Below are 26,127 nucleotides of genomic sequence, written 5' to 3' on the forward strand. Positions count from 1 at the left end.
CAATATGATACATACGACATGTTGATACAGTTGAGCTCCAATGGTGTGTCTGGGGCAGATTTATGGTAACTTACAGGCTTCTTAAATAGAACATTTAAGCCCTGATTCTACAAAAGATGCCTACCGGTAGGAACCTAGATCGAAGAGCCTACTGATTTAATCAGCTTAATTGGTACTGATAATTGATAGCGCCATTAAAAAAAGAAAATTAGCCAGTAGGCGTCTACCACCTCACAGTAGGCCTCTATATTGAGGCGTCTATACAAAAAGTTGGTGTGGTTAGGGGCAGAATTTGGGCATGGACTGGCTTATGTTATGTATCGGTATATTAGGCCAAGAAAACCTTGTTTTAATATACCAGCACTTATCAGTTCAAACATTTTATTTTTATAACAAACAAAATGCAACTAAGGAGAACTATATAAAACATAAAATATAAATAAAACAGTGATATCATTGTCATTGTCAGAAGGGAAGAAATACAGTGTTCCCCCGCTAATTCTCGGTTTACAAATCGCAGACTTGCTCATTCTCGGTCTGCTCCGATCGCCTTTTCCTGTAGTATAGTTGGGTACACCAATCAGAAGTTGCGTGTCAAAGGGGGGAGGGGGGAAATGATTATTACATGTTTTAGATGATAATGGAATATATGGGAGGGGGGATGGGAAAGGGGTGGGATGGGAATAAGAATTTATGAAATGTATCAATGATTGTTTTTAAGTGATGTATTTATTATTATTGTGAATGAATATATTTTAACACTTAATGTAATGTTGGAAATGAATAAAGAAGGTTAAAAAAAAAAGAAGAGGCGGTTGGAGCAGACCGTGAGTGATTTTCTTCACCCCCTGGTGCTCCAGCGCCCTCTCCTTGTCCAGCTGCCCTCTCCTGCCTCCACTGCGATTTTTTGAAATTCATGGGGGTTCCTGGAACGGAACCCCCGTGAATTTCGGGGGAGTACTGTACTATAATCATGATCAATTTAAAATTAACAGAAATACAATCATAATACCCATTGATGAGACGGTATATTAAATCCATGAATGAGACATTTCAAGGGGTTTCCAAATCATACAAATTTTGTAGTATCTATTGTTTTTTTTCTGCAGCCATAAGTTTGTATTTATCGATGCGACAAATTATATGTCCTGTCCTAACATTATGATGCCTATTGATGCTAGGGTCACCAGAACTCCGGAATTCTTCTGACATGTCCTCCTTTTAAGGACATGTCCGGGGGTCTGGATGGCTTTTCAAAACCTGGCACATTGTCCGGGTTTTGAAAAGCTTCCCGACAACATCATATCAGGAAGGGGCATCTGCGCATGTGCAGATGCAATGTGATGATGTCATTGCGTTGCATCCACACATGTGCGGATGCCATCTGGGGGTGGGGCTAGGGGACAGAACAGGGCATGATAGAGGCAGAGCCAGGTGGTCCTGTGGGTGTGGCCATGGGTCCGGATTTTCCCGAATGAAAATCTGGTAACCCTAACTGATGCCTAAGTTGATTTAGGCGCCACTATGCGTGATTTGACAAACGGAGCCTATCTATGACATGTAGGTTCTGCTTTGCTAGGTGCCATCTGGCTCTTACTGGAGTTGTCTCTATCATGGAAGAAGTCATGTGGGATCCCTCAGAGCATGCCTCTTTCGACTGTTTAATAGGTGTCTTAAGCACTTTTGGAGCGGTTCTATAGGATTTGAGTATATCATTATATTCATATACAAATGACATCATATTGATTCCCTTTCAGGAAACTCTGAATTTGACATATTAGTTGTTCAATGCTAGCTTTGTCATTGAACGAAAACGGATGCTAGTAAATTGATTAAAGCCAAACACAAATAAAATCTAATCTGCTACGAGTGGGAGGTTTTAACAAATCTGTCCCTGATGAGCAACCTTGCTTGGCAGGAATTTCTGTTCCATTCGTAAAGCTCCTTAAGGTGTTACTATGCAAGGTAATTGGAGCAATTTATACAACCCAGTGGCAGGAACTGCTGTCTATTCAGCCAGCAGCGATCAGTGGTTTCCTGACTGGCATTATGCCTGGGAATTCAATGCCAGGCCATGTCTGGACTCAAGCATTGAATTGTCAGGTGTACATAACATGACCATTTATTTTTTTTTCCTCAAAAGGAAATTTTCAGCCCTGCCCCCTAATCCCACCATAACCCCACCCCCTAATCCTGCCCTAACACAATATCTTATTAATTCATAATGGTAACCATTTAAAAAAAAAACCCACAAAGCACACTGTATGCAGAGAAAATGTTAATTATCATTTATATTTGTTTTATTTTTCAAAGAGATCAAGGCAGATGACTTTAAAATATGCAATGTCACCTCAGTAACAACTATAGAAAAATAGACAAATATAGTGCAAAATATAGACAGCAGATATAAATTCTCAAAACTGACACATTTTGATCACTAAATTGAAAATAAAATCATTTTTCCTACCTTTGGTGATTACATGAGTCTCTGGTTGCACTTTCTTCTGACTATGCATCCCATATTTATTTGCTTTCAGCTTGTTCTGAGATCGGGGCAGGCAGAGGAGGAGAGGGCTGAGGAGAGAAGCAGAAGGCAGGACAGAGGAGACACGTGGAGGCAGAAGGGAAGGAGCAGGAGAGAGCCAGATGGTGAGGGGCTGAGGCGAGAGTTAGCTCCGCCCACCCCCTGACATCACCGGCAGCAGACCCGGAGCTCCACCTTAAAAGGGGAGGGGCTAAGGATCGCAGATCAGCTTGCTTTCAGCTTGTTCTGAGATCGGGGCAGGCAGAGAAGGAGAGGGCTGAGGAGAGAAGCAGAAGGCAGGACAAAGGAGACACGTGGAGGCAGAAGGGAAGGAGCAGGAGAGAGCCAGAGGTGAGGGGCTGAGGCGAGAGTTAGCTCCGCCCACCCCCTGACATCACTGGCAGCAGACCTGGAGCTCCCCCTTAAAAGGGGAGGAGCCAACAGCGCGCAGCCATTCGGCGCGCTTCGAAGGCGAGCGGCAAAGGCGCTCGCCTTAGCGAGAGCGCCTTTGCGAAGGAGCCTTGAGAAGGAGCCCAGGCAGCCCAGCTGCAAAAATCTAACTAAGGTACTTTTCTTCTCTTCTCACTCTTCTCTCTCTCTACTCTTTCAGCTAGCTGCGCGCCAGGCACCACCCATACGCACCATGGGACATAGGAACAGGATAGAAGAAATGGAGGCAGTAGGAGCCCAGCAGAGCTACCCAATATACTGCATCGAATGTCATATGTATGACTACCTCCCCTCCGGGAGGCGGGCGTACATATGCAGTCGATGCCAGGAACTGGATAGCCTGAAGAAGGAGGTCGGGAGACTGCAGGTTCGAGTACAGGAACTGGAGGGACTCTGCACCATAGAGGAGCATTGCTGGGCAATGGAAGACACCGCCAGAGAGGACCACATCACAGAACAAGTAAGGGAACTCGAGAAGTTCATCGAGGAGGCCTGCAGGATGGTGGAGGCACAAGACCACAAGCACTTCAAGAGGGAACTAACAGACGGACGACAAAATCCACCAGACGCCATGGGAGTAGGACCTTGCGGAGAATCTGGACAGGCAGATGAGGAGGAGACCCGACAGAACCTGGAGGAGGGACTAGAGGACTGCACCACCGATACAGACCTGAGACCAGAGAGACAGTTGAGGAAGGGGAGATCTGCTATCGTGGTGGGAGACTCAATCCTGAGAGGAGTGGACAGTCACATAGCTGGAGGGAGAGAGGACCGTCTTGTGACAAGTCTCCCGGGGGCAAGAACGAAGGACGTCACCGACAGAATCGAGAGGATCCTGGAAGTGGCCGAGACTGAGGAGACAGCTGTAGTAATCCATGTTGGAACCAACGACGTCAGCAGGAGGGACTACAACAGGACTGCACTAACCGATCAGTTCAGGATCCTGGGGAGGAAACTGAAACTGAGGGCAAGGAAGATAGCCTTCTCAGAGATCCTGCCAGTACCTAGAGCGGACGCAAGGAGGCAGAGCGAACTACAAGCAATAAACGGTTGGCTCAGGAGATGGTGCGAGGAGGAGGGTTTCTTTTTTGCACGGAACTGGACAACCTTCCTGGGAAAGAATAAGCTGTACAGGAGAGACGGACTGCACCTGAGCACGACTGGGACAAGAATGCTGGCACGCAACGTCCAGAGCGTCATTGATTTGGCTTTAAACTGAGGAAGAGGGGAAAGCAGACAGTCGATCTGACACATCGGACAAAAGTATCAAGTAAGGATACTGAGCAGGGACATTGTAAAAGAGGGCTGGGGACTGAGTGGGAACTTTTGGGAAAAGGACCTAAGGATACAACACAGGGGCCCAGGGCCATGGACATAGAGCAAGGACATTGTAAAAAAGGGATCGGGACTGAGAGGGAACTTTTGGAAAAAGAACCTAAGGACGCAATGCAGGGGACCCGGGCCAAAGATATTGAGCAAGGACACTGTAAAAGAGGGCTCAGGTCTGAGTGGGAACTTTTTGAAAAAGGACCTAAGGGAGAATTGCAGGGGTCTAGTGCACGAACAAAACTGGCAAGCAGCACTAATAGAGAACAACGGAATCCAGAGGGACAACCAAAAACAGGGGAACAGGCTGAGGACGAAACAGACACACCACAGGAGGAGGATGACCGAGACGAGGCTTGGGGTCTGGCAACTCACGAGGGAGCCAGGAGCGCCAAACCACGGGGAAAAACAGCAAGAAAGGCAAACAAACAGGACTTACTTTGCCTATACACTAATGCTAGGAGCCTATGGGCTAAAATGGGAGAGCTGGAAATCCTAGCCAGCAAAAAGGGCCTAGACATAATTGGAGTCACAGAAACGTGGTGGACTGATGACAATGAATGGGATGTGGCTTTACCAGGATTCAAACTCTACAGGAGAGATAGGTCACACAAAAAGGGTGGAGGAATAGCGCTATATATAAAAGATTCCATACCTTCAACCAGGATGGAAACAACAGTAAGGGCGGACGACTTGGAATCACTATGGGTTAAGCTACCAGGAGGAACTGGAGCAGACATAAAATTGGGTCTGTACTATCGCCCACCTGGACAAATGGAAGAAATTGACCAGGATCTGGAGGCTGAACTGAGGCAGGTATGCAAAAGCGAAACTGTGGTGGTGATGGGAGACTTCAACTACCCGGGAATAAACTGGAGTATTGGGCACTCAAACTGCATGAGGGAGACCAAATTCCTGGAGGTCACGAGGGATTGTTTCATGGAACAGCTGGTCACGGAACCAACACGGGGTGATGCCACTCTTGACCTAATCCTCAACGGACTAGGGGGACCCGCTAAGGAGGTGGCGGTACTAGCCCCACTAGGAAACAGCGATCACAACACGATCCAGTACAGGCTATAAACTGGATCATCAAAGGTGAAAAGAACTACAACGACTGCACTTAACTTCAAAAAAGGGAATTATGATGCCATGAGGAAAATGGTGGGAAAGAAACTCAACAACAGCGCAAGGGAGATGGAGTCCGTAGAAAATGCCTGGACCATACTCAAGGGCACAGTGCACGAAACACAGAACCTCTGCATCCCCAAGTACAGGAAAGGGTGCAAAAAAAATACAACAAAAAACCCAGTGTGGATAACAAATGCAGTGAAAAAGGCGATAAGTGACAAGAAAGCATCATTCAAAAAATGGAAAAAGGACAAAACAGAGGAGAACCAAAAGGAACACAAAAAACACCAAAAGGAGTGTCATCGAGTGGTTAGGAAAGCAAAAAAAGAATATGAAGAGAGACTGGCAGGGGAAGCAACAAACTTCAAATCATTCTTCAGGTACGTTAAGGGGAAGCAACCAGCAAGGAAGGAAGTGGGACCCTTGGATGATGGGGACAGAAAGGGAGTGGTAAAAGAGGAAAAGGAGATAGCTGACAGGCTAAATAAGTTCTTCACATCAGTTTTCATGAGGGAGGACACAACCAACATTCCGGAGCCCGAGGAGATCGTAAAAGGAGAGCAGGATGAAAATCTGGTCCAGCTAGAGGTGAGCAAGGTGGATGTCCTCAGGCAGATAGACAGGCTAAAGAGCGACAAATCGCCAGGTCCGGATGGCATTCACCCAAGGGTACTCAAGGAACTAAGGAACGAAATAGCTGAGCCACTTCGACAAATATGCAACCTATCCCTAAAAACTGGAGACATTCCGGAAGACTGGAAAATATCAAATGCCACGCCCATCTTCAAGAAAGGCTCAAGGGGAGACCCAGGAAACTACAGGCCGGTGAGCTTGACCTCGGTCCCGGGAAAGATGAGGGAAGCACTGATTAAAAACAGCATCTGGGAACACATCGACAACTATGGGCAGCTAAAGTCGAGCCAGCATGGCTTCTGCAAGGGCAGGTCATGCCTCACGAACTTATTATACTTCTTTGAGGGGGTAACCAGCCAGGTGGATAAAGGGGAATCCATAGATATCATTTACCTTGACTTCCAAAAAGCCTTCGACAAGGTGCCACACGAAAGACTACTAAGGAAGCTATGGAACCATGGGGTGCAAGGGGAGGTCCACCGATGGATCAAAAACTGGCTGGCGGACAGGAAACAGAGGGTTGGAGTAAAGGCAATGGGTCACGAGCGGAGTTCCACAGGTGTCGGTGCTGGGACCGCTCCTATTCAATATATTCATTAACGACCTGGAGGCAGGAACAAAATGTGAGGTTATTAAATTTGCGGATGACACCAAACTATATCGCAAGGTCAATAACATGGAGGACTGCGAAGATCTCCAAAATGATCTGACAACACTGGAAAAATGGACCAAAAAGTGGCAAATGAGTTTCAAAATAGGGAAATGCAAAGTCATGCATATAGGGGAAAAAAAACCGATGTTCACTTACAAAATGGGGGGATCAGCGCTAGGGGTGAGCGACCTTGAAAGAGACCTGGGAGTGATGGTAGACACAACATTGAAGGCGTCGGCGCAGTGTGCCACGGCCTCAAGGAAAGCAAACAGAATGTTGGGTATCATTAAGAAGGGTATCACGACCAGGACAAAGGAAGTCATCCTGCCACTGTATCGTGCTATGGTGCGCCCGCACCTGGAAAACTGTGTTCAGTTCTGGTCGCCGTACCTCAAGAAGGACATGGAGGTACTTGAGAGGGTCCAGAGAAGAGCAACTAAGCTAATAAAGGGCATGGAGGACCTCTCATATACTGACAGACTGAAAAAGCTAGGGCTTTTCTCCCTGGAAAAGCGGAGACTTAGAGGAGACATGATAGAAACCTTCAAGATCATGAAGGGCATAGAAAAAATAGACAGGGACAGATTTTTCAAATTAAGGGGATCAATAAGTACAAGGGGGCACTCAGAGAAATTGAAAGGGGAGAGGTTTAGAACAAACGCCAGGAAGTTCTTTTTCACACAGAGGGTGGTGGATACATGGAACGCGCTACCAGAGGATGTGATAAACAGGAGCACGCTACAGGGGTTCAAAGAAGCTTTGGATAGGTACTTGGAAGACAAAGGGATTGAGGGGTACAGATAAGAGTAGAGGTAGATTATAGGGATGGGATTAGAGGTAAGTTACAATATTAATCAGGGACCACTGTTCAGGCACTAGGCTGATGGGCCGCCGCGGGAGCGGACCGCTGAGCAAGATGGACCTCTGGTCTGACTCAGCGGGGGCAACTTCTTATGTTCTTATTTCTTCACTCAGGCCCAGCAATTGTCTCTTTCTATTCCCTCCTATGTCCCGAGTTTATGCTCCCTCTCCCTCACTGCCTTCCAGCATTTGTCCCCCTTGTTGAACTGCTCCTTTGACCCCAGCAGCACTCCCTGCATCACTATGTCCAATATCCCCCCCCCCCCACACACACACACACTGCATCCCCTCTGTTCCCTCTCCACCACCATATGAAAACTGATCTCAGCCTTCTCCCCCTCCCTGCCTTCAGCACTTGTCCAATCCCCCACCTTGCATCCCCTCTCTTCTGGACTCTTTGAACTGCTCCGACCTTACTCCTTGCTCCAGGGGATCTCAAAATGGGACAGTCCCGTTCAAAACGGGATGTATGGTCACCTTAGGTATACTAAATCAGTGAAAACATAGCCAGTTAAGGCCCTGTTTTACTAAGCCATGGTATAGGTTTCTACCGTGGCCCAGGGCATTAAATGCTCCAATGTTGCTCCGATGTTCATAGGAATTCTATAAACGGAGCATTTAGCACTATGAACTGTGGTAGAAACCTCTACTGTGACTTAGTAAAAAGAGAGGGGGGGGGGTAAATGTGATATTCATCACTTAGCCAGCTATCAATAAGATAGGAGTACATTTTGTGTGGCTTTCTTTGCAAGTTAAGTAACGGAAATTGGCACATAAACGGCTACATATTGACTCCAGCCCAGAACACCCACAAAATAGCTGGTTTTGACTTGGGTGCTTACCGGGCATTTTCAGCAGCACTATCTAGTTAACCATCCCTCCTCCCAGCGCGGGCTGGTACACTGAATGCTCTCTGCTGCTCCCGACGCTCATGGGAACTCTATAAGTGTTAGGAGCAGTGCAGAGCATTCAGCGTGATTATCGACACTAAAAACCACTATCGCAGTTTTGTAAAAAGGGGGGGGGGGGAAGTGCCACTGAAAATGCCCAGTTAATCCCAGACAGGTGACCTAAACAGCCAGGATCATCTCCGGGGCTGTGTAAATCATTTTGAATATCGGGCCCAGAGTCTTTTTCAATTGTAAATATTCTGCAATTTTAAACTCTGCAGTCATCAACTGCGGCATTTAAATTCCGCCTGCATTTTATTTACTTTATTTATTAGGATTTATTTACCATCCTTTGGAGGAAATTCACCCAAGGCAATGCATAGCAACAATACGTAGGCCATAGGTGTCAGACAATTACAGCAGTAAACATATTCAAATAATGCACATTACAACGTGACATGCTACTTTCAGGATCAATACAATACACATTAAAATGTCTTAACAGACAACATAATGTATAAGTGGAGGCAAAATAAAAAGACAGATAAGATAGAGTAATATGAGTTAAACAGAATGTAAGGGAGACTCACTTAAGGCAAAATTACATGGGAAGTTGGAAAAAGTGCATGAAAATAATTTCAGCTACTGTAGAATAAGAATGGATAAGCAAATCCTGCTACAGTATGTATTGCTGGCATTTGTCCTTGTTTGTGTGATTATATCTAGTTAAATGTTTTTAATGAAAGACCCGATTATCCTCTAATGTTACATATGTTTCCAACCTTTGTACGTGTTCCTCACTTTTCATTCCTCTGCATTCTGTGCGTCTTCTCCCTCCCCACATCTGTCACAAACATGTTTCATAGACAACAAGCTCCTGTTTTCTTTAATAACCATCAGCGTTTGCAAGCTGGAGAGAGCAGAGATCCTGAGATTCAGGTTCTTGAATTTCCCCCTAAAGGGTTATTTCTGCTTCCTGACTACCCTCAGTAATAACGGGAGATTTTACTGGTCTGCTGTCCAAAGGTTCTGTTTGTACATAGTATCTGAGCTGTATACAGTCAAACCTTAGTTTGCGAGCATAATTCGTTCCAGAAGCATGCTTGTAATCCAAAGCACTCGTATATCAAAGCGAATTTCCCCATAGGAAATAATGGAAATTCAGACGATTCGTTTCACAACCCAAAAACTTTAATACAAAATACTATATGTACTCGTATTGCAAGACTTTGCTTGCTTAAAACAGTCACTACACTCCTGCAGCGTCAGAGAGAGAAGAACCATCGGCTCAGTTGTGATGTGTGTATACTGTATGTACTTGTATTGCAAGACATTGCTTGTATATCAAGTTAAAATTTAATAAAATGTTTTGCTTGTCTTGCAAAACGCTTGCAATCCAAGGTTTTACTGTATTTGCAGGGTTTTGTATCTCTCAGTGGATGGATCTTGCGTTACTATTATTAGGATAACACCAAAATTTGAATATGTATTTGCTTTGTATGACAAGTGATATATGTGGGACTGATGTGTTACAATTTTTTAATGTAGGATTGAATGGTAGGCAAGTTATTATATATTATTATTATTTATTATTATAAAGGAGTTTTGCTTTGTTTTTTTTTTTCTGTTACCAATGATTGATACATCTCCATATAACAGGCATGTGTAATACACAAGCCATTAACAGGTATCTGAGATCATTTATCCTCCTATTTCATAAGAATTTTTTGCATTAACAAAAAACAATAGTCAGCATGTTTAAGATAAACATTTGTTACATAACATTATAGGTACAAGTTATGAAAGAGTTTATTTTCTCCCACATTTTTGTGATTGTTTTGACAAACAGAGTAGTGGGGTTTGTTTTATCTTTTCCTGCCTGATGTTTCTTTTCAACTATACAAAGTAAGGTAAATATAATCAATTAATGATATTCAATTCATTAAATGCTATACCAAGAATACCAAAACATAAAATTAATTAAATGTTTCATTTTTTTTATTTCTTTAATTCAATTCATATCCTAAAAATTAACAAAATTTATTTCATCTACATTTAAAATCTACAATAACAAGTAATACAAAGTGCAGAGTGCTACTAATGACAAAATCATAGGCTGGGAAAAGCTACTGGTAGTATCTAAAGCTTTTAAATAGAATCCATCAATCAATCTTAAAGACTCTTAATGATGTTAAGTATTGAAGCCATTCAGACCCAATAAAGCTCACTTAACTTGATGATGAGTCAATTAAAGTCCCAATATCTCCTTGAGTTGTAATCCATAGACTTGACCAAGCCAATTGTTCCTTATATTCATGATCCAATAAGAAATGCTTAATCAGTTCTGAGCTTCTCTCTTCTTCTTAATCCTTATTGCTTTCCAGTTTTAGTTACTTATATTGTTCAGTCAGCATAAGCCTCCAACTTCAGTTGAGTTTCAGTTGAGTCCATCATCAGGGAGGTTGAAGATATAAGTACTAAGACAATAAGAAGAGTTTTCTAAATGCTAAATACTATAACTAGTGCATTTACTATAGGCAAATACATTGCAATAACCATGAATCCTCAGTTCCTAGTTATGAATATCTATCTTACAATTGTTTAAACTATTTAAAATTATAATTTTTACCTGAAATTACTTCTGATACAGATCTCTGGCTGAGAGTTCCTGCTGGGAAACATCAAGTGAGGGAACTACCACCACAGAGCTCCTTATATAGGAGGAGAATACCCGGTCGCATGACTCCCAATGACCTATCCTCTGGGACCTTAATTGTTATCCGATTTAACATCCAAGGAATGGAATTAAATTGGAATGAAGTTAAATTAGAATCAATTGAGAAAAATTAAATAAAAAGTCCCCCAATAGTAAAAGAGAGCTAGAACATTTTGGCAGGCCATTCAGTTTCATGGTTAAGACCCCATGGCTCCACTGTGTGCCAGTCATATACAGTGGTGCCTCACATAACGGACGCCTCGCACAGCGAACGCTGCGCACAACGAACTTCAGGTCTTGCTTCCCACAACGAACTTCGTTTCACACAACGAAGTCGCCCGAGCTGCATCCTTAACTGCCCTCTCTCGGCGCTACATATTTTAAACCCCCCTGCCGCCGCCACCGCATATTTTTAAACCTCCCCCCGCCGCCACCGCATATTTTTAAACCTCCCCCCGCCGCCACCGCATATTTTTAAACCTCCCCCCGCCGCCACATATTTTTTTTAAAAAGCCACCACTGCTGCAACTTTCTCACCCGCTCACTCGAACTGGTGGTCTAGCAAATTTCCCAGCCAGAAGCGCAGACAGAGATCAAGAGCAAGCCTTCTGTGCTACTGCCTGGGCCTGCGCTGATCTCTGAATGGCTGCAGTCAGCTCTCGCGGGACTCACAAGAACTAACTGCAGCCAGCTCTCGCGGGACTCACAAGAACTAACTGCAGCCATTCGGAGATCGGCATGGGCCCACACAGGTGTGCAGAGGAATTGCTCCTGATCTTTGCGCTTCTGGCCTGTACGCCACTGGCTGGGAAAGATGGGAGGAATTAAAAAAGATACTGGGGAGTATGTGGGGGGTGATTATAATACACAGCAAGGATCAACAAAACCCCTGTCTCCCCTCCCCTTCACATATATCCCCTCTATATCATGCTAACAGCTCTAACAAGATAAATTTATCTTTTTTTATGTCATCTTAGCATATTTTATGCTACAGAACGAATTATTTTTTTTAACATGTATTGTTATGGGAAAACGCGTTTCACATAACGAACTTTTCGCATAACAAACTTGCTCCTGGAACGAATTAAGTTCGTTGTGTGAGGCACCACTGTATTAATTTTTGTTCTTTATAAAGCAAAGATTGAAATAAATCTCCTCCATGAAGTAAAGTTACTTTTATCAGAACTGTGTATCTTAATTCATTTAAAGTGTGGCCAGCTGATATCCAATGTTGAGTCAAGAGAGCCTCCATTTTGCTTGTCCTAATGGTGCTCAAATGTTCCATAATTCTCAATTTAATCTGACGTTGTGTATGGCCTATATAGTATAGGCCACAGGGACAAACTATGGCATATACCACCCCCTGAGATTTACAATTTGTGGAAGATCTGAATTTAAACACTTTTTGGGAATGTGGTATTATTTCAGTAATGTGCATAGATGCATAACAAACTGAACATTGCCCACAAGGGGCGTGTCCCGGGGGGAACGTTCTATACTGTAAAGTTGAGTTTTTAATATTTCACCTAAATTTCTGGCTCACTTGAAAGCAAATCTTGGGCGTTCTTTTAAATTTGGGTGAAGGTCAAGATGTGCTTTGGTAGAATAAGGTAGTACACAAACCAGAGGATTTTGTGCCTGAAGCTTATTTGATTTACCTCATTGAGTATGAATATACTTAGGGCTCCTTTTACGAAGATGCGCTAGCGGTTTTAGTGCACACTAGATGCTAACGCCTCCGTAGAGCTGGCATTAGTATTTTCCGTGTAGCGCGGGGTTAGCACGCGTGGCATTGTAGCACGCGCTAAAAACGCTAGCGCACCTTCATAAAAGGAGCCCTTAGTTCTTTTAAAAGCCTTTTTTACTATGGGTAAAGGGTATCCTCGTTGGCTAAATCGAGAGGCCAGATTTAAAGCATTATGTTTGAAAGAATCATCTGATGCGCACAATCTTTTTATACGCAAATATTGCCCCAGTGGGATACTATCTTTTAAATTCCTAGGATGAAAACTTTTATAATGCAAAAGAGTATTGCGATCAGTTGTTTATCTAAACAAATCAGTCATAAAGTTATTATTTTCTAAAGTGATTTGTATGTCCAAAAAATTAATTTGACATCTATTCCAATTATGGTCAAATTTTATATTATCATCAACTGTGTTAATGTATTGAAAAAATTGACTTAATTGTTCTTCAGTTCCTTGCCTAATGAAAATCACATCATCGATGAAGTGTTTCCAAGATAAAATATGGGTACTATATGGACTATTGTAAACAAATTTAAACTCAAAGGCAGATGTGAATAAACATGCTACCGAAGGGGCTCATGTAGCCCCCATCGCTACTCCCTTTATCTGGAGAAAAAATTCATTTTCAAACTCAAAAAAGTTGTTCTTAATCATTTTTATAGCCATATAGTTTAATAACTCAACTTTTTTCCATAGATATAGCGAGTCTATGCAAATAGCTATCAATCATAGTCAAAACTTCCTTTGCGTTGAGTCTGAGATATCAATGTCCTCCAAAATTTGTATGTAATGCTGAAAGTCACGTATATAAAAGGGTGCTTCAGATGCAAATCTTTGTGAATAAAAATCCAAATATTGTGATAAAGGTTCAAGTATTTAAAAGCTTTAGATAGTACCTGTAGCTTTTCCCAGCCTATGATTTTGTCATTAGTAGCACTCTGCACTTTGTATTACTTGTTATTGTAGATTTTAAATGTAGATGAAATAAATGTTGTTAGTTTTTAGTATATGAATTGAATTAAAGAAATAAAAAAAATGAAACATTTAATTAATTTTATGTTTTGGTATTCTTGGCATAGCATGGTGTTTCTTTTCAGCCTGGAGTTCTAACCTCTATGCCGCTCTTCCACTAAAATGCATTAAATCATTCATGGCAAAATAAAAACACTTTTAAAAAGAACTAGCTTTAGTCTGTTTTTGAATTGCAGATCCTGAGCCTCACATTAAATTGCTATTGGCAACTTGCTCTGTAGTTTTGGGGCATTACTTCAAAAAGCTGTGGCTGGGGAGTTATTGGTAGCGGTGGCTACTTTTGCTGTAGCTGCTTCCAGCAGAACATAGGGAGGCTTAACAAACTTCATTAATTCATCCCTAGCTCCTCTTCGATATGTAAAACAAGAAAACAAAGGGAAACTCATGGAGTTCAGAGACAGAACATGCTTTAATTGTTTGCTATTGATTTGAAACGTAGCCCATCTGTGTGTAGTCTGCCAGGATTTGCCAGAAGGAGAGCGATACGGATCTTATGGAAAAAATGTTCAATAACACTGGAGGGTTAGTTCTAGACCCTGTAGTTCTCCCTTTCGACAGTTCTTAAACTAATTGTCAGTAGGGAAAAGGGAGTTAAATAAAATAAAAAAAAATAAGAGCTGCCTGAAAAATTTAGGGTATTCTTGTTTGCATTTTCTTTTGCAAGCATAGGGAATCCATGTAGAAGTTTTACAAAGAATATGAATAGAAAAATTATAGGTGGTGATATATAAAAGATTTGATTTGATAGGAGGTTAGCATCAGAAGACATATGAGGAGAGACTGGAAGCCCTGAATATGTAAACCCTAGTGGAAAGGAGGGACAGGGGAGATGTGATTCAGACGTTCAGATACTTGAAAGGTATTAACATAGAACAAAATCTATTCCAGAGAAAGGAAAATGCTAAAAACCAGAGGGCCTAATTTGAGGTTGAGGGGTCATAGATTCAAGATTAATGTTAGGAAATTCTTCTTTACGGAGAGGGTGGTTGATGCATGGAATGCGCTCCTGAGGGAGGTGTTAGAGAAGAAAACAGACAAAGTTCAAACAAGCATGGGATGAACACAGAGGATCTCTAAGTAGAAAATAATGGGTATACATTGAAGGAAGTAAGACCAGTACTGGGCAGGCTTGCAAGGCTTGTGACCCTTATATAAACATTCAGTTGAGGACGGGCTGGGGAGGGTTTCGATGGCTGGGATGGTTATGATGGACTGGAGTGAGCTTTGATGGAGACTCCAGTAGATGGAACCTAAGCACACTACTGGGCAGGGCTCTGGGTTTCTGGCCTAGAAATATCTAAGAAAAAGGACCATTTAAACTAAATAATTAATTTATGGAGCATGTATGGTTGAGCAGTTATATAAACTCAAAATTGTTCTTAAAACATTTCTTTTTAATGATGCTTTTCAGAATTAAGTTCTGAAAAGGTTGTTATTATCCATTAACAGGGATACATAGCTAGACTCTAAAAATACCAGAAACTAGCCTTATAAGGCTAAAAAATTTTCCCTCCCATTATGTGTTTACCTTGAATGTTTCTTTGATTTTAAAAATTGTAGTTCTCTCCCTTTTTTCCTGGTGTCTCTTGTAAGTCATTATTGACATTAATATTGTTTATATGTCTTCATTTTTAATGTAAATCGCTTAGAAATTTTACAAGCGTTTTATCAAATTTTTAATAAAACTTGGAATGGACCTCTCGGGTCTTTATCTGCCATCATTTACTATGTTACTATGGAGTCAAGCAGACATCTTCACATTTACATTTACTATGCCAGCTGAGGGTTCCAGTAAAAGGAGGTCGGATTGAGACATCCAGGTTTTACATCCATTTAAAGTAATAGAAGTAAAACCCCGATGTCTCAATCCGTCCTCCTTTTTCTGGAGCCATATGATAACCTTTCGCCCAGTTACCCATTAAATTTAATCTGGACAACTTGTAATCTGGTTAAAATGTAACTAGTTTCTTTGGGAAGAACTATTGCTATGTAGTTGGATATTTCATGTTATCCAGTTAAAGGCGCTTAGTAAGTCTGCTCAGAAAAATGGTCTTCTATCTTCAAACATAAGAACATAAGCATTGCCGCTGCTGGGTCAGACCGGTGGTCCATTGTGCCCAGCAGTCCGCTCACACGGCGGCACTTAGGTCAAAGACCAGTGCTCTAAATGAGTCCAGCCTCACCTGCAAACGTTCCGTTTCAGCAGGAACTTGTCTAACTTTGTCTTGAATCCCTGGAGGGTGTTTTCCCCTACAACAGACTGCTGAAGAGCGTTCCAGTTTTCCACCACTCTCTGGGTAAGGAAGAACTTCCTTACGTTTGTATGGAATCTATCCCTCTTCGACCTTAGAGAGTGCCCACTCTGGAGAGGGTGAACAACCTGTCTTTATCTACTAAGTCTATTCCCTTCAGTATCTTGAATGTTTCGATCATGTCCCCTCTCCTCCTCTTTTCAAGGAAGAAGAGGCCCAGTTTCTCTATTCTCTCACTGTATGGCAACTCCTCCAGCCCCTAAACTATTTTTGTCACTCTTCTCTGGACCCTTTCAAGTAGTACTGTGTCCTTCTTCATGTACGGCGGCCAGTGCTGGACGCAGTACTCCAGGTGAGGGTGCACCATGGCCCGGTACAACGGCATGATAACCTTCTCTGATCTGTTTGTGATCCCCTTCTTAACCAGTACTCCCAAGTCTCTTTCTTGGGGGGTCTCTCCAAGTACCGCCCCGGACATCCTGTATTCATGTATGAGATTTTTGTTATCTTATTCACGTTGAACCTCATCTGCCACGTCGTTGCCCATTTCTCGAGCGTGGTTATGTCACGTTACAGATCTTCACAATTCCCCTGCGTCTTCACTACTCTGAATAACTTCGTATCATCTGCAAATTTAATCACCTCACTCGTCGTACCAATTTCCAGATCGTTTATAAATATGTTGAAGAGCACGGGTCCAAACACCGAGCCCTGCTGTACCCCACTGGTGACGCTCTTCCAGTCTGAGTATTGTCCATTTATCCTCACTCTCTGTTTCCTATCCACCAGCCAGTTTTTAATCCACGTGAGTATTTCACTCTCGATTCCATGGCTTGCAATTTTCCGAAGTAGTCGTTCATGTGGAACCTTGTCGAATGCCTTCTGAAAATCCAGATATACAATGTCGACTGGGTCACCCTTGTCTATCCACCCTTGAAGAAGTGCAGCATTTTATTGAAGGAACAAAGAGAAAATACAATCATATAATACATACATACAAATACATACAAATAATTTCACATATTTAAATATTCCATTCCATATAATCTATATAAATATATATTATCATACAATTATTATCATTCTTCCAAACATTTAAATTATAAACCATAATCTCCCATTATCACCCCCCCCTCCCTTCACCCTCTCCCACCCATCCCTTCCCTCCTCCCTCCAACCCATTTCCCTTCTCCTCCATCCCATTCTCCCTTCCCCTCCCAGGATGAAAGGTGACAAAAAAAGCCAAATTTGGAATGCAATTAAGACAACCATAGCTTCAATGTAATTCATTAAGAATAAAATTTCTTGCTTTAGGTGAAAGTTTTTGAACATATGGCTCCCAAGTTTTCATAAAAAGACAAGTTCATCTAGGAGATCTACGAACCTCCCAAACCTGAAATAGCAATAAATGATGTAATTGATTACTCCAATGTCAAAAACTTGGAGGCTCTGTCTGTAACCAACACTGCATATATGCTTTCTGAAATAAAAGACATCTCTCTTGACCATACTATATATTCCACAAGCAGCTGCCTTACCAAAAAGTCCGCTTGGAGATTCCACAACAGGGCTATCCCATAATGAACCCAAGCATAATAGGATGGCAGACCAGAAAGACTTAATTAAAGGACATTGCCAGAAAGCATGCGATAAAGTATTAAGATCCTTATCACATTTAATACAAATTGTAGAACTTACCAATCCCACATAAAAAGTTAGTACCTGTGAGAAATAGGCCCTATGTATCATTCTATAAGTACATTTCACATTCCCTCCATACAAAACCCATAATAATTTTAGGCAATCTATTAATTGCTTGACTAAATTCAAGAAACGATATCTGAGTTCCTAACTCCTCACTCCAATTTAGTAAAAAGTTATCATATGTGCGATTTGGAAATATATTCCATCACAATTTATGTAATAAATATACTGAAATTGGCAAATCTGTACATTGATTGAAAAAAGTAATAATTCAATCACGAACTCCATATGAAAGGTCTGAGCTCGGTAATTTATTCACATAACTCATCAATTGCATATAACCATAGAAAGATCCAGGACCCCCCTCCTACTTTTAAAGAAAGGTCAGGAAAACTCCTTATCTTTCCTGTCTCATCTAATACCTGTTATAAATAATAAACACCCTTTGACCCCAAATTTCTAAAAATCCCAGATGTTATACCAGGTGTAAAATCACCATTACCTTGAATAGGTAAAAGATAATTTACATGTGGATTATAAGCCCATAATTTCAAAAAAGTACCCCATACTGACTTCATTGGTTTTAAAATAGAATTTTGTTATATATGAACCGGTAGTTTTGACTGATGCTCTTCTAAAATTAACTGAACATTTTTATTTGGTTAACTTTGGCAAACTCTTTTCAACATCACAGACTTTAACAAGATATTGTAAGACTGAATATTGGACCTTCATATGTACAAATTAAACAAGCAAACACAACAAAATTCCAGGGGATATTCAGGCAGTAGGATCAATTGGTAACTCCCACATTGCAGCCAATAATATAGCAGATGACAGCAGATGAAGACTGAAATACCTCTTCCAGTAGGGTGGTTAGAGTTGTTACTGCCTCTCTATGCAGTTTACCCCTCCCCCCCCTTTCTGTGCTTTCATTCAGGGTTCGTTTTCATTTGTATATAATCAAGTTTCTTTGTAAAGAAAATATTGTGTGTAATTTCTGGTTCAATAAGATGATCAGGTTCCAAGACAACCCTAAGAGACATCTTTTAATATCCACTTTTTGGAGACTCAATTTTGGAGCAGGATGGTTCTCGTAGACCAAGACTGATATGTGTTGGCAGAGTTACCTAGGCTGTTCATTCTGGGTGCTGCAGGTGCGTTAGCAGAACTGTGCAAGATGAAGCTAATATAATCTTTGCCAGTGTTGCACCTTCACTGACCCTCTCTCTCCTGGGGGTGGGGGGAAGCAAAGTAAACTACAAGGATATTAGAAAACCTTCTGAGCCAATTTGTTGTTCTGATGATTTAGCTGTTTCAGAAACAGTGAATGATGAACAGTTCATGCTGTACTACACACCCCTAATTAATCCCTCTTGGACTGAAAGAATCTTCATTTCTCCATACTCATGAACATCATGCGGCATTGTACAGGTCTGAGCCAAAGAGGATACTTGTCTACCTCTCTATCTTGTTCTCGCTTCTAATTAACAAACTTTGCTGATAGAGATTGTTCTCGGCAAACCATGACAATTTGTTTGGTTCATTTGTATGGGAGGGAGGGGACTGTGAAGGGGTGGGGGTGAGGGGGGTAATACAAGGGCAACAATATGTGCAGCCTTAACATTTGCAGTTGATGATGAATCGGCAGCATTCCAAATAACTGAGCACACAAAGCCTGGCTTGGTCTGTTTGTCCACCTAGCAGTGAGTCTAGTTTCTCTCTTAGTCTCATTCTTTTAACCCTCTACTTCTGTTAAGTCACATGCTGGATTTTTGGATGTATAGCTCCGTCTTGGATGACCTCATGTTGGTCTGAGATCACAGGCCTTTAACTAAGTTTAATTTATTTGTTGTGGAATTAGGTAGATCACCCTTTCTACAAAAGAACATCAAGGCAGTTTTCAATTCTAAGAGGGGATAGGCTCAGGAAAAGAAACATGAAGGAGAGGAACATAGCTACCACTGAAAAGACCACAACAGGCTATTCAAATAGATTGACTTGAGGTGCTTGAAAGCCTTGTTAAAGCCAAATTGTGTTAATTAGGGTTACCAGATGTCCAGGAAAACCCGGACATGTCCTCTTTTTAGAGGACACTGTCTGGGTGCCCGGACAGACTTTCCAAAACCTGGTAGTTTGTCCGGGTTTTGGAAAGCCCCATCCTTCCAGCCACATCTGGAGGGCCTCTGAGCATGCATAAATTATGTCACACACATCAGCGCACGCTCAGAGGCCTTCCAGACGCGGCCCGGAGGTCAGAAAAGAAAGTCAAGGCTTTGTGGGGGTGTGGCTGGAGGAAGAACGGGGTGGCTCTGGAAGCAGAATGGGGCTGGGCTGGGGGTGGAATAAGGCAGGGCTGGGGCAGGGCCATGTGCCCAGGTTTCTCCGTGGAAAAATCTAGTAATCCTAGTGTTAATATGTGTGAGTGTTTGAGATCTGGGCTTTTAACATATAGCTAGTCAATAATTCCGAGGCAAACAAAAATGTAAATTCGTGTAGTCAAAGGTCAAGTATAAATGACCCAATATTCAGACAACAGGAGGCCGCCAACTACCTCTCATGGTTGGCAGTGATCCTGGATATTAAATGCCAGCGCCATATCCAGTCACTGGCACAAAATTTCCAGATTAAAGTTAGCTGCTGCAGATTTAGCTGGCCAAGACAATATTCTAGCAACCAAAGATAGACCTTAGCCGGCGAGCCGATGAATATTGGCACTGACTGGCTATGTCACGCGACATAGCCTATCATTAGCCAATCTGCTGAACGGGAGTTAGCCAGTACTTAGCTGGCCGGAAACCTCTCACCAGGTTCTTGCAAGCCTGGAGACAGTTCTTGAGGCTCATATGCTTCCCTCTGAGACTCCGAGAGCTTGTCTCAGCTCTGACGATCTTTCTGCTAGCTAAACTGCACCCTTCCTGCCGATCACACTAAGTCTAGGCTTTTTAAGGTGGCCTAGTGAGGGAGTGTGCTTAAGGGGAACTGGAAGTTTTCTATACACTCTTCACACAGATAAATGAAGGCATTAATTGAATAAAGTCAAAGTAAATTAATATCAGGGATGGAATAGTGGAGTAGATGGACCTGGGAGGAGCACAGTGCCCTAGAAATCACATATTATTGTATTGATCAGCGAGACAACATAGGGTTAATGTGATAACAGCATGGCGGGAAAGCAGGATAATCTTACTGCTCAATATTCTAGGCAATTTAAGTTTAAATGTATATATGTTAATTAGCATTTGTTATACTACTTTTCAGCCAAGGCAAATAAAGGAGGTTTACAGTCTAAAAAGGAAATGGAAAAGAACTACCGTTTATCGTAGGGAAGCTGAAAGAGGAGAAAAAAAATGGACAATAGCAACAAATAATTTCACAGAGGGTAGATAGACAGAAGAGTCAAAGGCTGCCCAAATGCATCTATGTACCTTGTGCCCTAGGGCTGGCTGCTTGTATTCAGCAGAACTTAATTTGGCAGTGGCATTTAACTGAATATTGGCACTAACCAGCTATTTAAAATGTGGACCAGAGAGGGACATTCTGAAGGTGGAGTCAGGGAGGAGTCAGCAGTTATGCAGTTGCTGGCAATATTCCATGCTAGTGCCCACATAGCTAAGCGACGAAATAGTACTGCCCTAATTTTGGTTGCTTAGTTATGAGGGTGCCAGCATTGAATATCAGCTGGCACTCATATAACTTCTGAACAATAGCCAACATTGGATGCATTCCCCTCCTCCCTCCGTGATTAGAACCCCCCCTCTCCTGGCCCCCACCCCCATGATTAGAACCTTCTTCTGCACCTTTCCACTGATTTCAACTCCCTCCTGAATCTTCCCCTAAAGATCAGTTCCTAACCCCACTCAAAATCAATCCTTCTTGAGATCCGTCCCTCCCCCTTTCCAGGTCCAATGAGGTATCTTGGGCAAAAACAATCCCCACTTGCTCCTCCAGTCCCTTGTGGCCCCATGTGCTAAAATGTCTGCTGCAAGCTTTAGTAGTGGTCTCTCGGCACTACCGCTAGAGGTCAACCTTTGCTCTTGCCCAGGATACCTCAATTGGACCACCAGAGATGTAGGTAGGCCCAGCAGGGGTGGGGTGTGAATGATCAAGTTTCAAGTTTATTTCATATTTGATAAAATCGCTTTTTTCAGATTACAAAGCAATGGACAATAAATAATTTTCAAATAAGGGGGACATACAATATAGGGATAGACAGACATGCACTTTGTAGGGAAATCAGGGAAGAATTACAATTTGATATAGGAAAGAGAACAAATAAGGATAAAACAATAGGGGTTATGTTATATTGGATCAGTGCTTGCCTACTTCAATTGGGAATAGTAATTTGGTTTAAAAGACTAATTCATTAAAAGTTTCTCTATACAGGAAACTTTTTAGTTTTGGTTTAAATTTTTCGAGGTTCTTTTCTTCTCTTAGCTGAGCGGGTAGTAGGTTCTACGTTTGGGGAGCGGTGACAGAGAAGGGTGTGGTACGTCTAGTATTTATGATTCGTAGGGATGGAACAGTAAGTAGATTTTTATCCTCAGATCGTAAGGAGCGGAAAGGAGAATACGGAATAATAACTCGGTCTAGGAATAGCAGCGCGTTGAATTGTAAAAGTTTGAATGCGATGAGTGCCTGTTTATAAGTTATTCTGTGGTTGATAGGAAGCCAATATGCGTTCTTTAGTAATGGTGTGACATGGTCAAATTTTCTTTTACCTGTGATGATTTTTATTGCTGATCTCAGGTGAGGGTTTGGGAAAGGCTGAATCAGCAGGTGGTGAAGATAGACAGAAATTCATGGTCCTGGCTGAATATTGGCTAAGAACTGCATAACTGTGAGTGGCCAGCAGCAGTTGAGTCGGACCCAGATATTCAATTCCAGTGCCTGGACAGGGTATGACATTCAGTATCCTGGAATAAGTTAGCTGGTAATTGTCAGCCTTCAAATACAAGTTGATAACAGTTTGTTGGAACTGCTTGAAGATACAGAAGCTGTGTTGGAGAAAAGTTTCCCCCACTCACTGCCCTTCCTGTCCCCACACCCTCCAAGTTTCAAAACTCCTTGGGCCTAGTGTATAAGCTGAGATGGAATACAAGACTCGGTGGCTGAAAGGCTCTAAGGTGAGAAGAAAGTAGACCATCTCAGTCAGTTTAGAGGATTCAAACTGTCCACTCTGCTTTCAGTTCAGCTTAGTGGTTTTAAAGAAGGACTGGAAATGACTGCCTTAATGGTACAGTAGTATCAGATGTTCTTTATCAGGTTTCATGTTTTCAACTCTATGGGGCTCATAATCGAAACAGAAAAACGTCTAAAAACTGGCCTAAATCGGCACTTGGACGACCTAAAAGACAAGTCATCCAAATGCTGATAATCGAACCGAGTTTTAGACGCATTTAAAAATGACCTAGGCCTTCACAGTGCTGCTGAACGACCAGAGCTAGAAGGGGCATGATAGGAGGAATGTCAAGGGCGGGATTAGGGCTGGACGTGGGCCGTCCTAGACGTAGACGTACTGTATGTATAACCGAAAGTTTTACAACACTGCCAGGGACGGAACTTGGACGTTGTGACTTACGCCATCTAAAACCAGGTCTAAGTCCACAAAAGGAATCCAAAGTGACCAGATAAGCACTGCAGATACAAAATACAGACCCCCACACACTGCCCCAGTCATCACTGCCCCCCCTATAAAAATCATAATAACTACTTTACATATCTGCCTCCAGAACATCAGTACCTGGCAGCTTGGCATAGGAAAACCTATTAGAGCTGCACAGAGGTAGCTTATGTGGTCTTGGGGGTGGGTTAGTGAACCATGGAGAGGAGGACCCAGGCCCATAAGCCACTCTAATCACTGCATTCATGCTGAAAAATGTCCACCCCTGATCCGACCCCCCCCAAACCTTTTTGTACTGCCATATAAGTGGCTCTTGTAGCCATAGGGGCTATTGGGGTGGTAGATAGGTGGGTTTAGTAGATGCTGAGGGTGTTTTGGGGGGCTCACCATGACCTATAAGGGAGCTATAGTTAGATGTGTATGGGAGACCCTTTTTGTGAAGTTCACAGCAGTGTTCTGTAAGGTACCCCACTATTCTGGTGCCATGTCTGAGTGTCTAGTCCATCATTTTTCTGGACCCTCCCACACCCAAAAGGCATCTACACTCCAAATATGGTACAACCTTAAAGGTCTCTATATTTATTTAAAGAGCATCCCACACATATTTTCCCTCTATAATTTTACCGATTCTTTATGTCTCATCATCATCATCAAGTTTTCTTGGCAGAATACAGGAGTAGATTGCCAGGCCTTTCTTCTGCACAGAATAAATTCGATGTTGTCACCATTGTCGCATCAAACGTGATCCTCTGCCTCTAGCACTGCCTATTTGCTGCTGCCCAGATGGGTGCTACATTGTTTGTTTGACACCTCCGCTGAAACCTGACCACCTGGGGAGGCCCCGCTGGTAGTGAAACTACCGATGGCATAGAGGACCTTACCAGACTAGTACAAAACCGATTTCTTTTTGGATCTGTAATTCATCAAGTTGCTAGGACTCGAACACGAGTCGATGGCACCTAACAACAACAATTTTACTGATAGTGTTAAGAGAGATATTCTCTTGAAATAATCTGTAAGAAATCAGACTGCTCTATTGTATAATACTTCTTATTGTTGCAAAGTAGTGGAAAGAGGGGGGAAAAGGTAAAGCACAGGATTGTTAATTACAGCGTGTAGTAGATAAACAGATAGATGATAATAATTCAGAGCTCTTTTAAAAGTGGTAATAATACTGCTACACACTGTCTATGGAAAAACCATTTGTTCAATCGATTAATCACCAACTGATTGAGAACAAACTCAACAGAGTTCTTATTACACTCAAGACCTCAAACATCCAAGACACTACTTATGATTGTTTTTCGTGCCCTTACTGGGGCGAAGTGTTCATCATCGGACTTGTGCAGGGTTTTATTAGTATTTTTATAATTTTTAATTGTGATGGACAATTAATATAAAGAAGAGCACTTAACTTGAAGCCCGACAGCTACCCAGCCATTTCACTGGTGAGTTTCTTCAGGGGCTATTGCTTTGCTCCAACACACTTTTGTCTATCTTAGACGTTAGAAGTCCCCGTGTGCTCCTCACACACCACAGCAATTATAATCTAACCAACAGTGGAAACATCTCAGTTTTGGCAATTTTTTTTAATTATTATTTTTATTAATTTCAAATATAGCATCAAGTAGAACTTGTACAGAAAGCAAATAAAACTAAACAAATTTACAAAGCCAGGGCATAGTAAATCCATACTTTAACAAGATTTAAGCAAAAATAAAAAGAGTAATTATAATGGTAAAATTAGCTCAAGTCCTCTATTTGGATCCAAGAAGTTTTAAATTGGTGAACTAAAGGGAAAGTACCGTATTTTTCACTCTATAAGACGCACTTTTACCCCCCCCCCAAAAAAAAAAAAAGTGGGTGGAAAAAAGGGTGCATCCTATGGAATGAATACCCAACACTCCCCCACACCCGGCCGTTACCTTATTTTGACCGCCGCCCACTACCGCTGCTCCTGGTCTCTCAATGCCGCCATAAGTAGAGGAAGGGAAAGGCCAGGTGGGTGCAGCGATTGCACGCCACCGGCCCAGAAGCCTTACGCCCGATGTCAATTCTGACGTCGGAGAGAAGGTCCAGGCTAGCCAATGGCTAGCCTGGACCTTCAGTCTGACATCAGAAATGATGTTGGGAGTAAGGCTTCTGGGCCAGTGGCGTGCAATCGTTGCACCCACCTGGCCCTTACCAGCTATTTGTTCTGTGCTGGCTCTCCGTTCGTCCCTTGACCCGCTGCTGAGCCAGGAGTCCAAACACCCCCCCACACACACACACACACGCCGCTGATGCTTCGTTGACGTATCCTCACAGCGTTAGCAGCGGGAGGTAATTAAATTCAGCGGTTGGGCGGGCAGGCTTGGGGGGGGGACAGAAGAGGACAAAGGCTGGAAGGCAGTGAGGGAAACATAGAAGGGAGGGAGGAAGAGATAATTGTTGGGCCTGAGTTGGGGAGGGGGGAGAGGACAAAGACTGGAAGGCAGTGAGGGGAACATAGGAGGGAGGGAGGAAGGAAGGGACAACTGTTGGGCCTGAGGAAGGAAAGAAAGAAAGAAATCACCAGACAACGGGGGAGGAAGAGGACAAAGGCT

General features: G+C 42.5%; 1 protein-coding gene across 1 annotated transcript in view; it reads left to right on the forward strand.

Moving 5' to 3' along the window:
• The window catches only part of LOC117365127 (dedicator of cytokinesis protein 2-like), a 1,549,644-nt gene that overhangs the window by 489,183 nt on the left and 1,034,334 nt on the right, over positions 1-26,127 (forward strand). The window lies entirely within an intron of this gene.

This window comes from Geotrypetes seraphini, chromosome 1, assembly GCF_902459505.1.
Source record: "Geotrypetes seraphini chromosome 1, aGeoSer1.1, whole genome shotgun sequence".
NCBI lineage: Eukaryota > Metazoa > Chordata > Amphibia > Gymnophiona > Dermophiidae > Geotrypetes > Geotrypetes seraphini.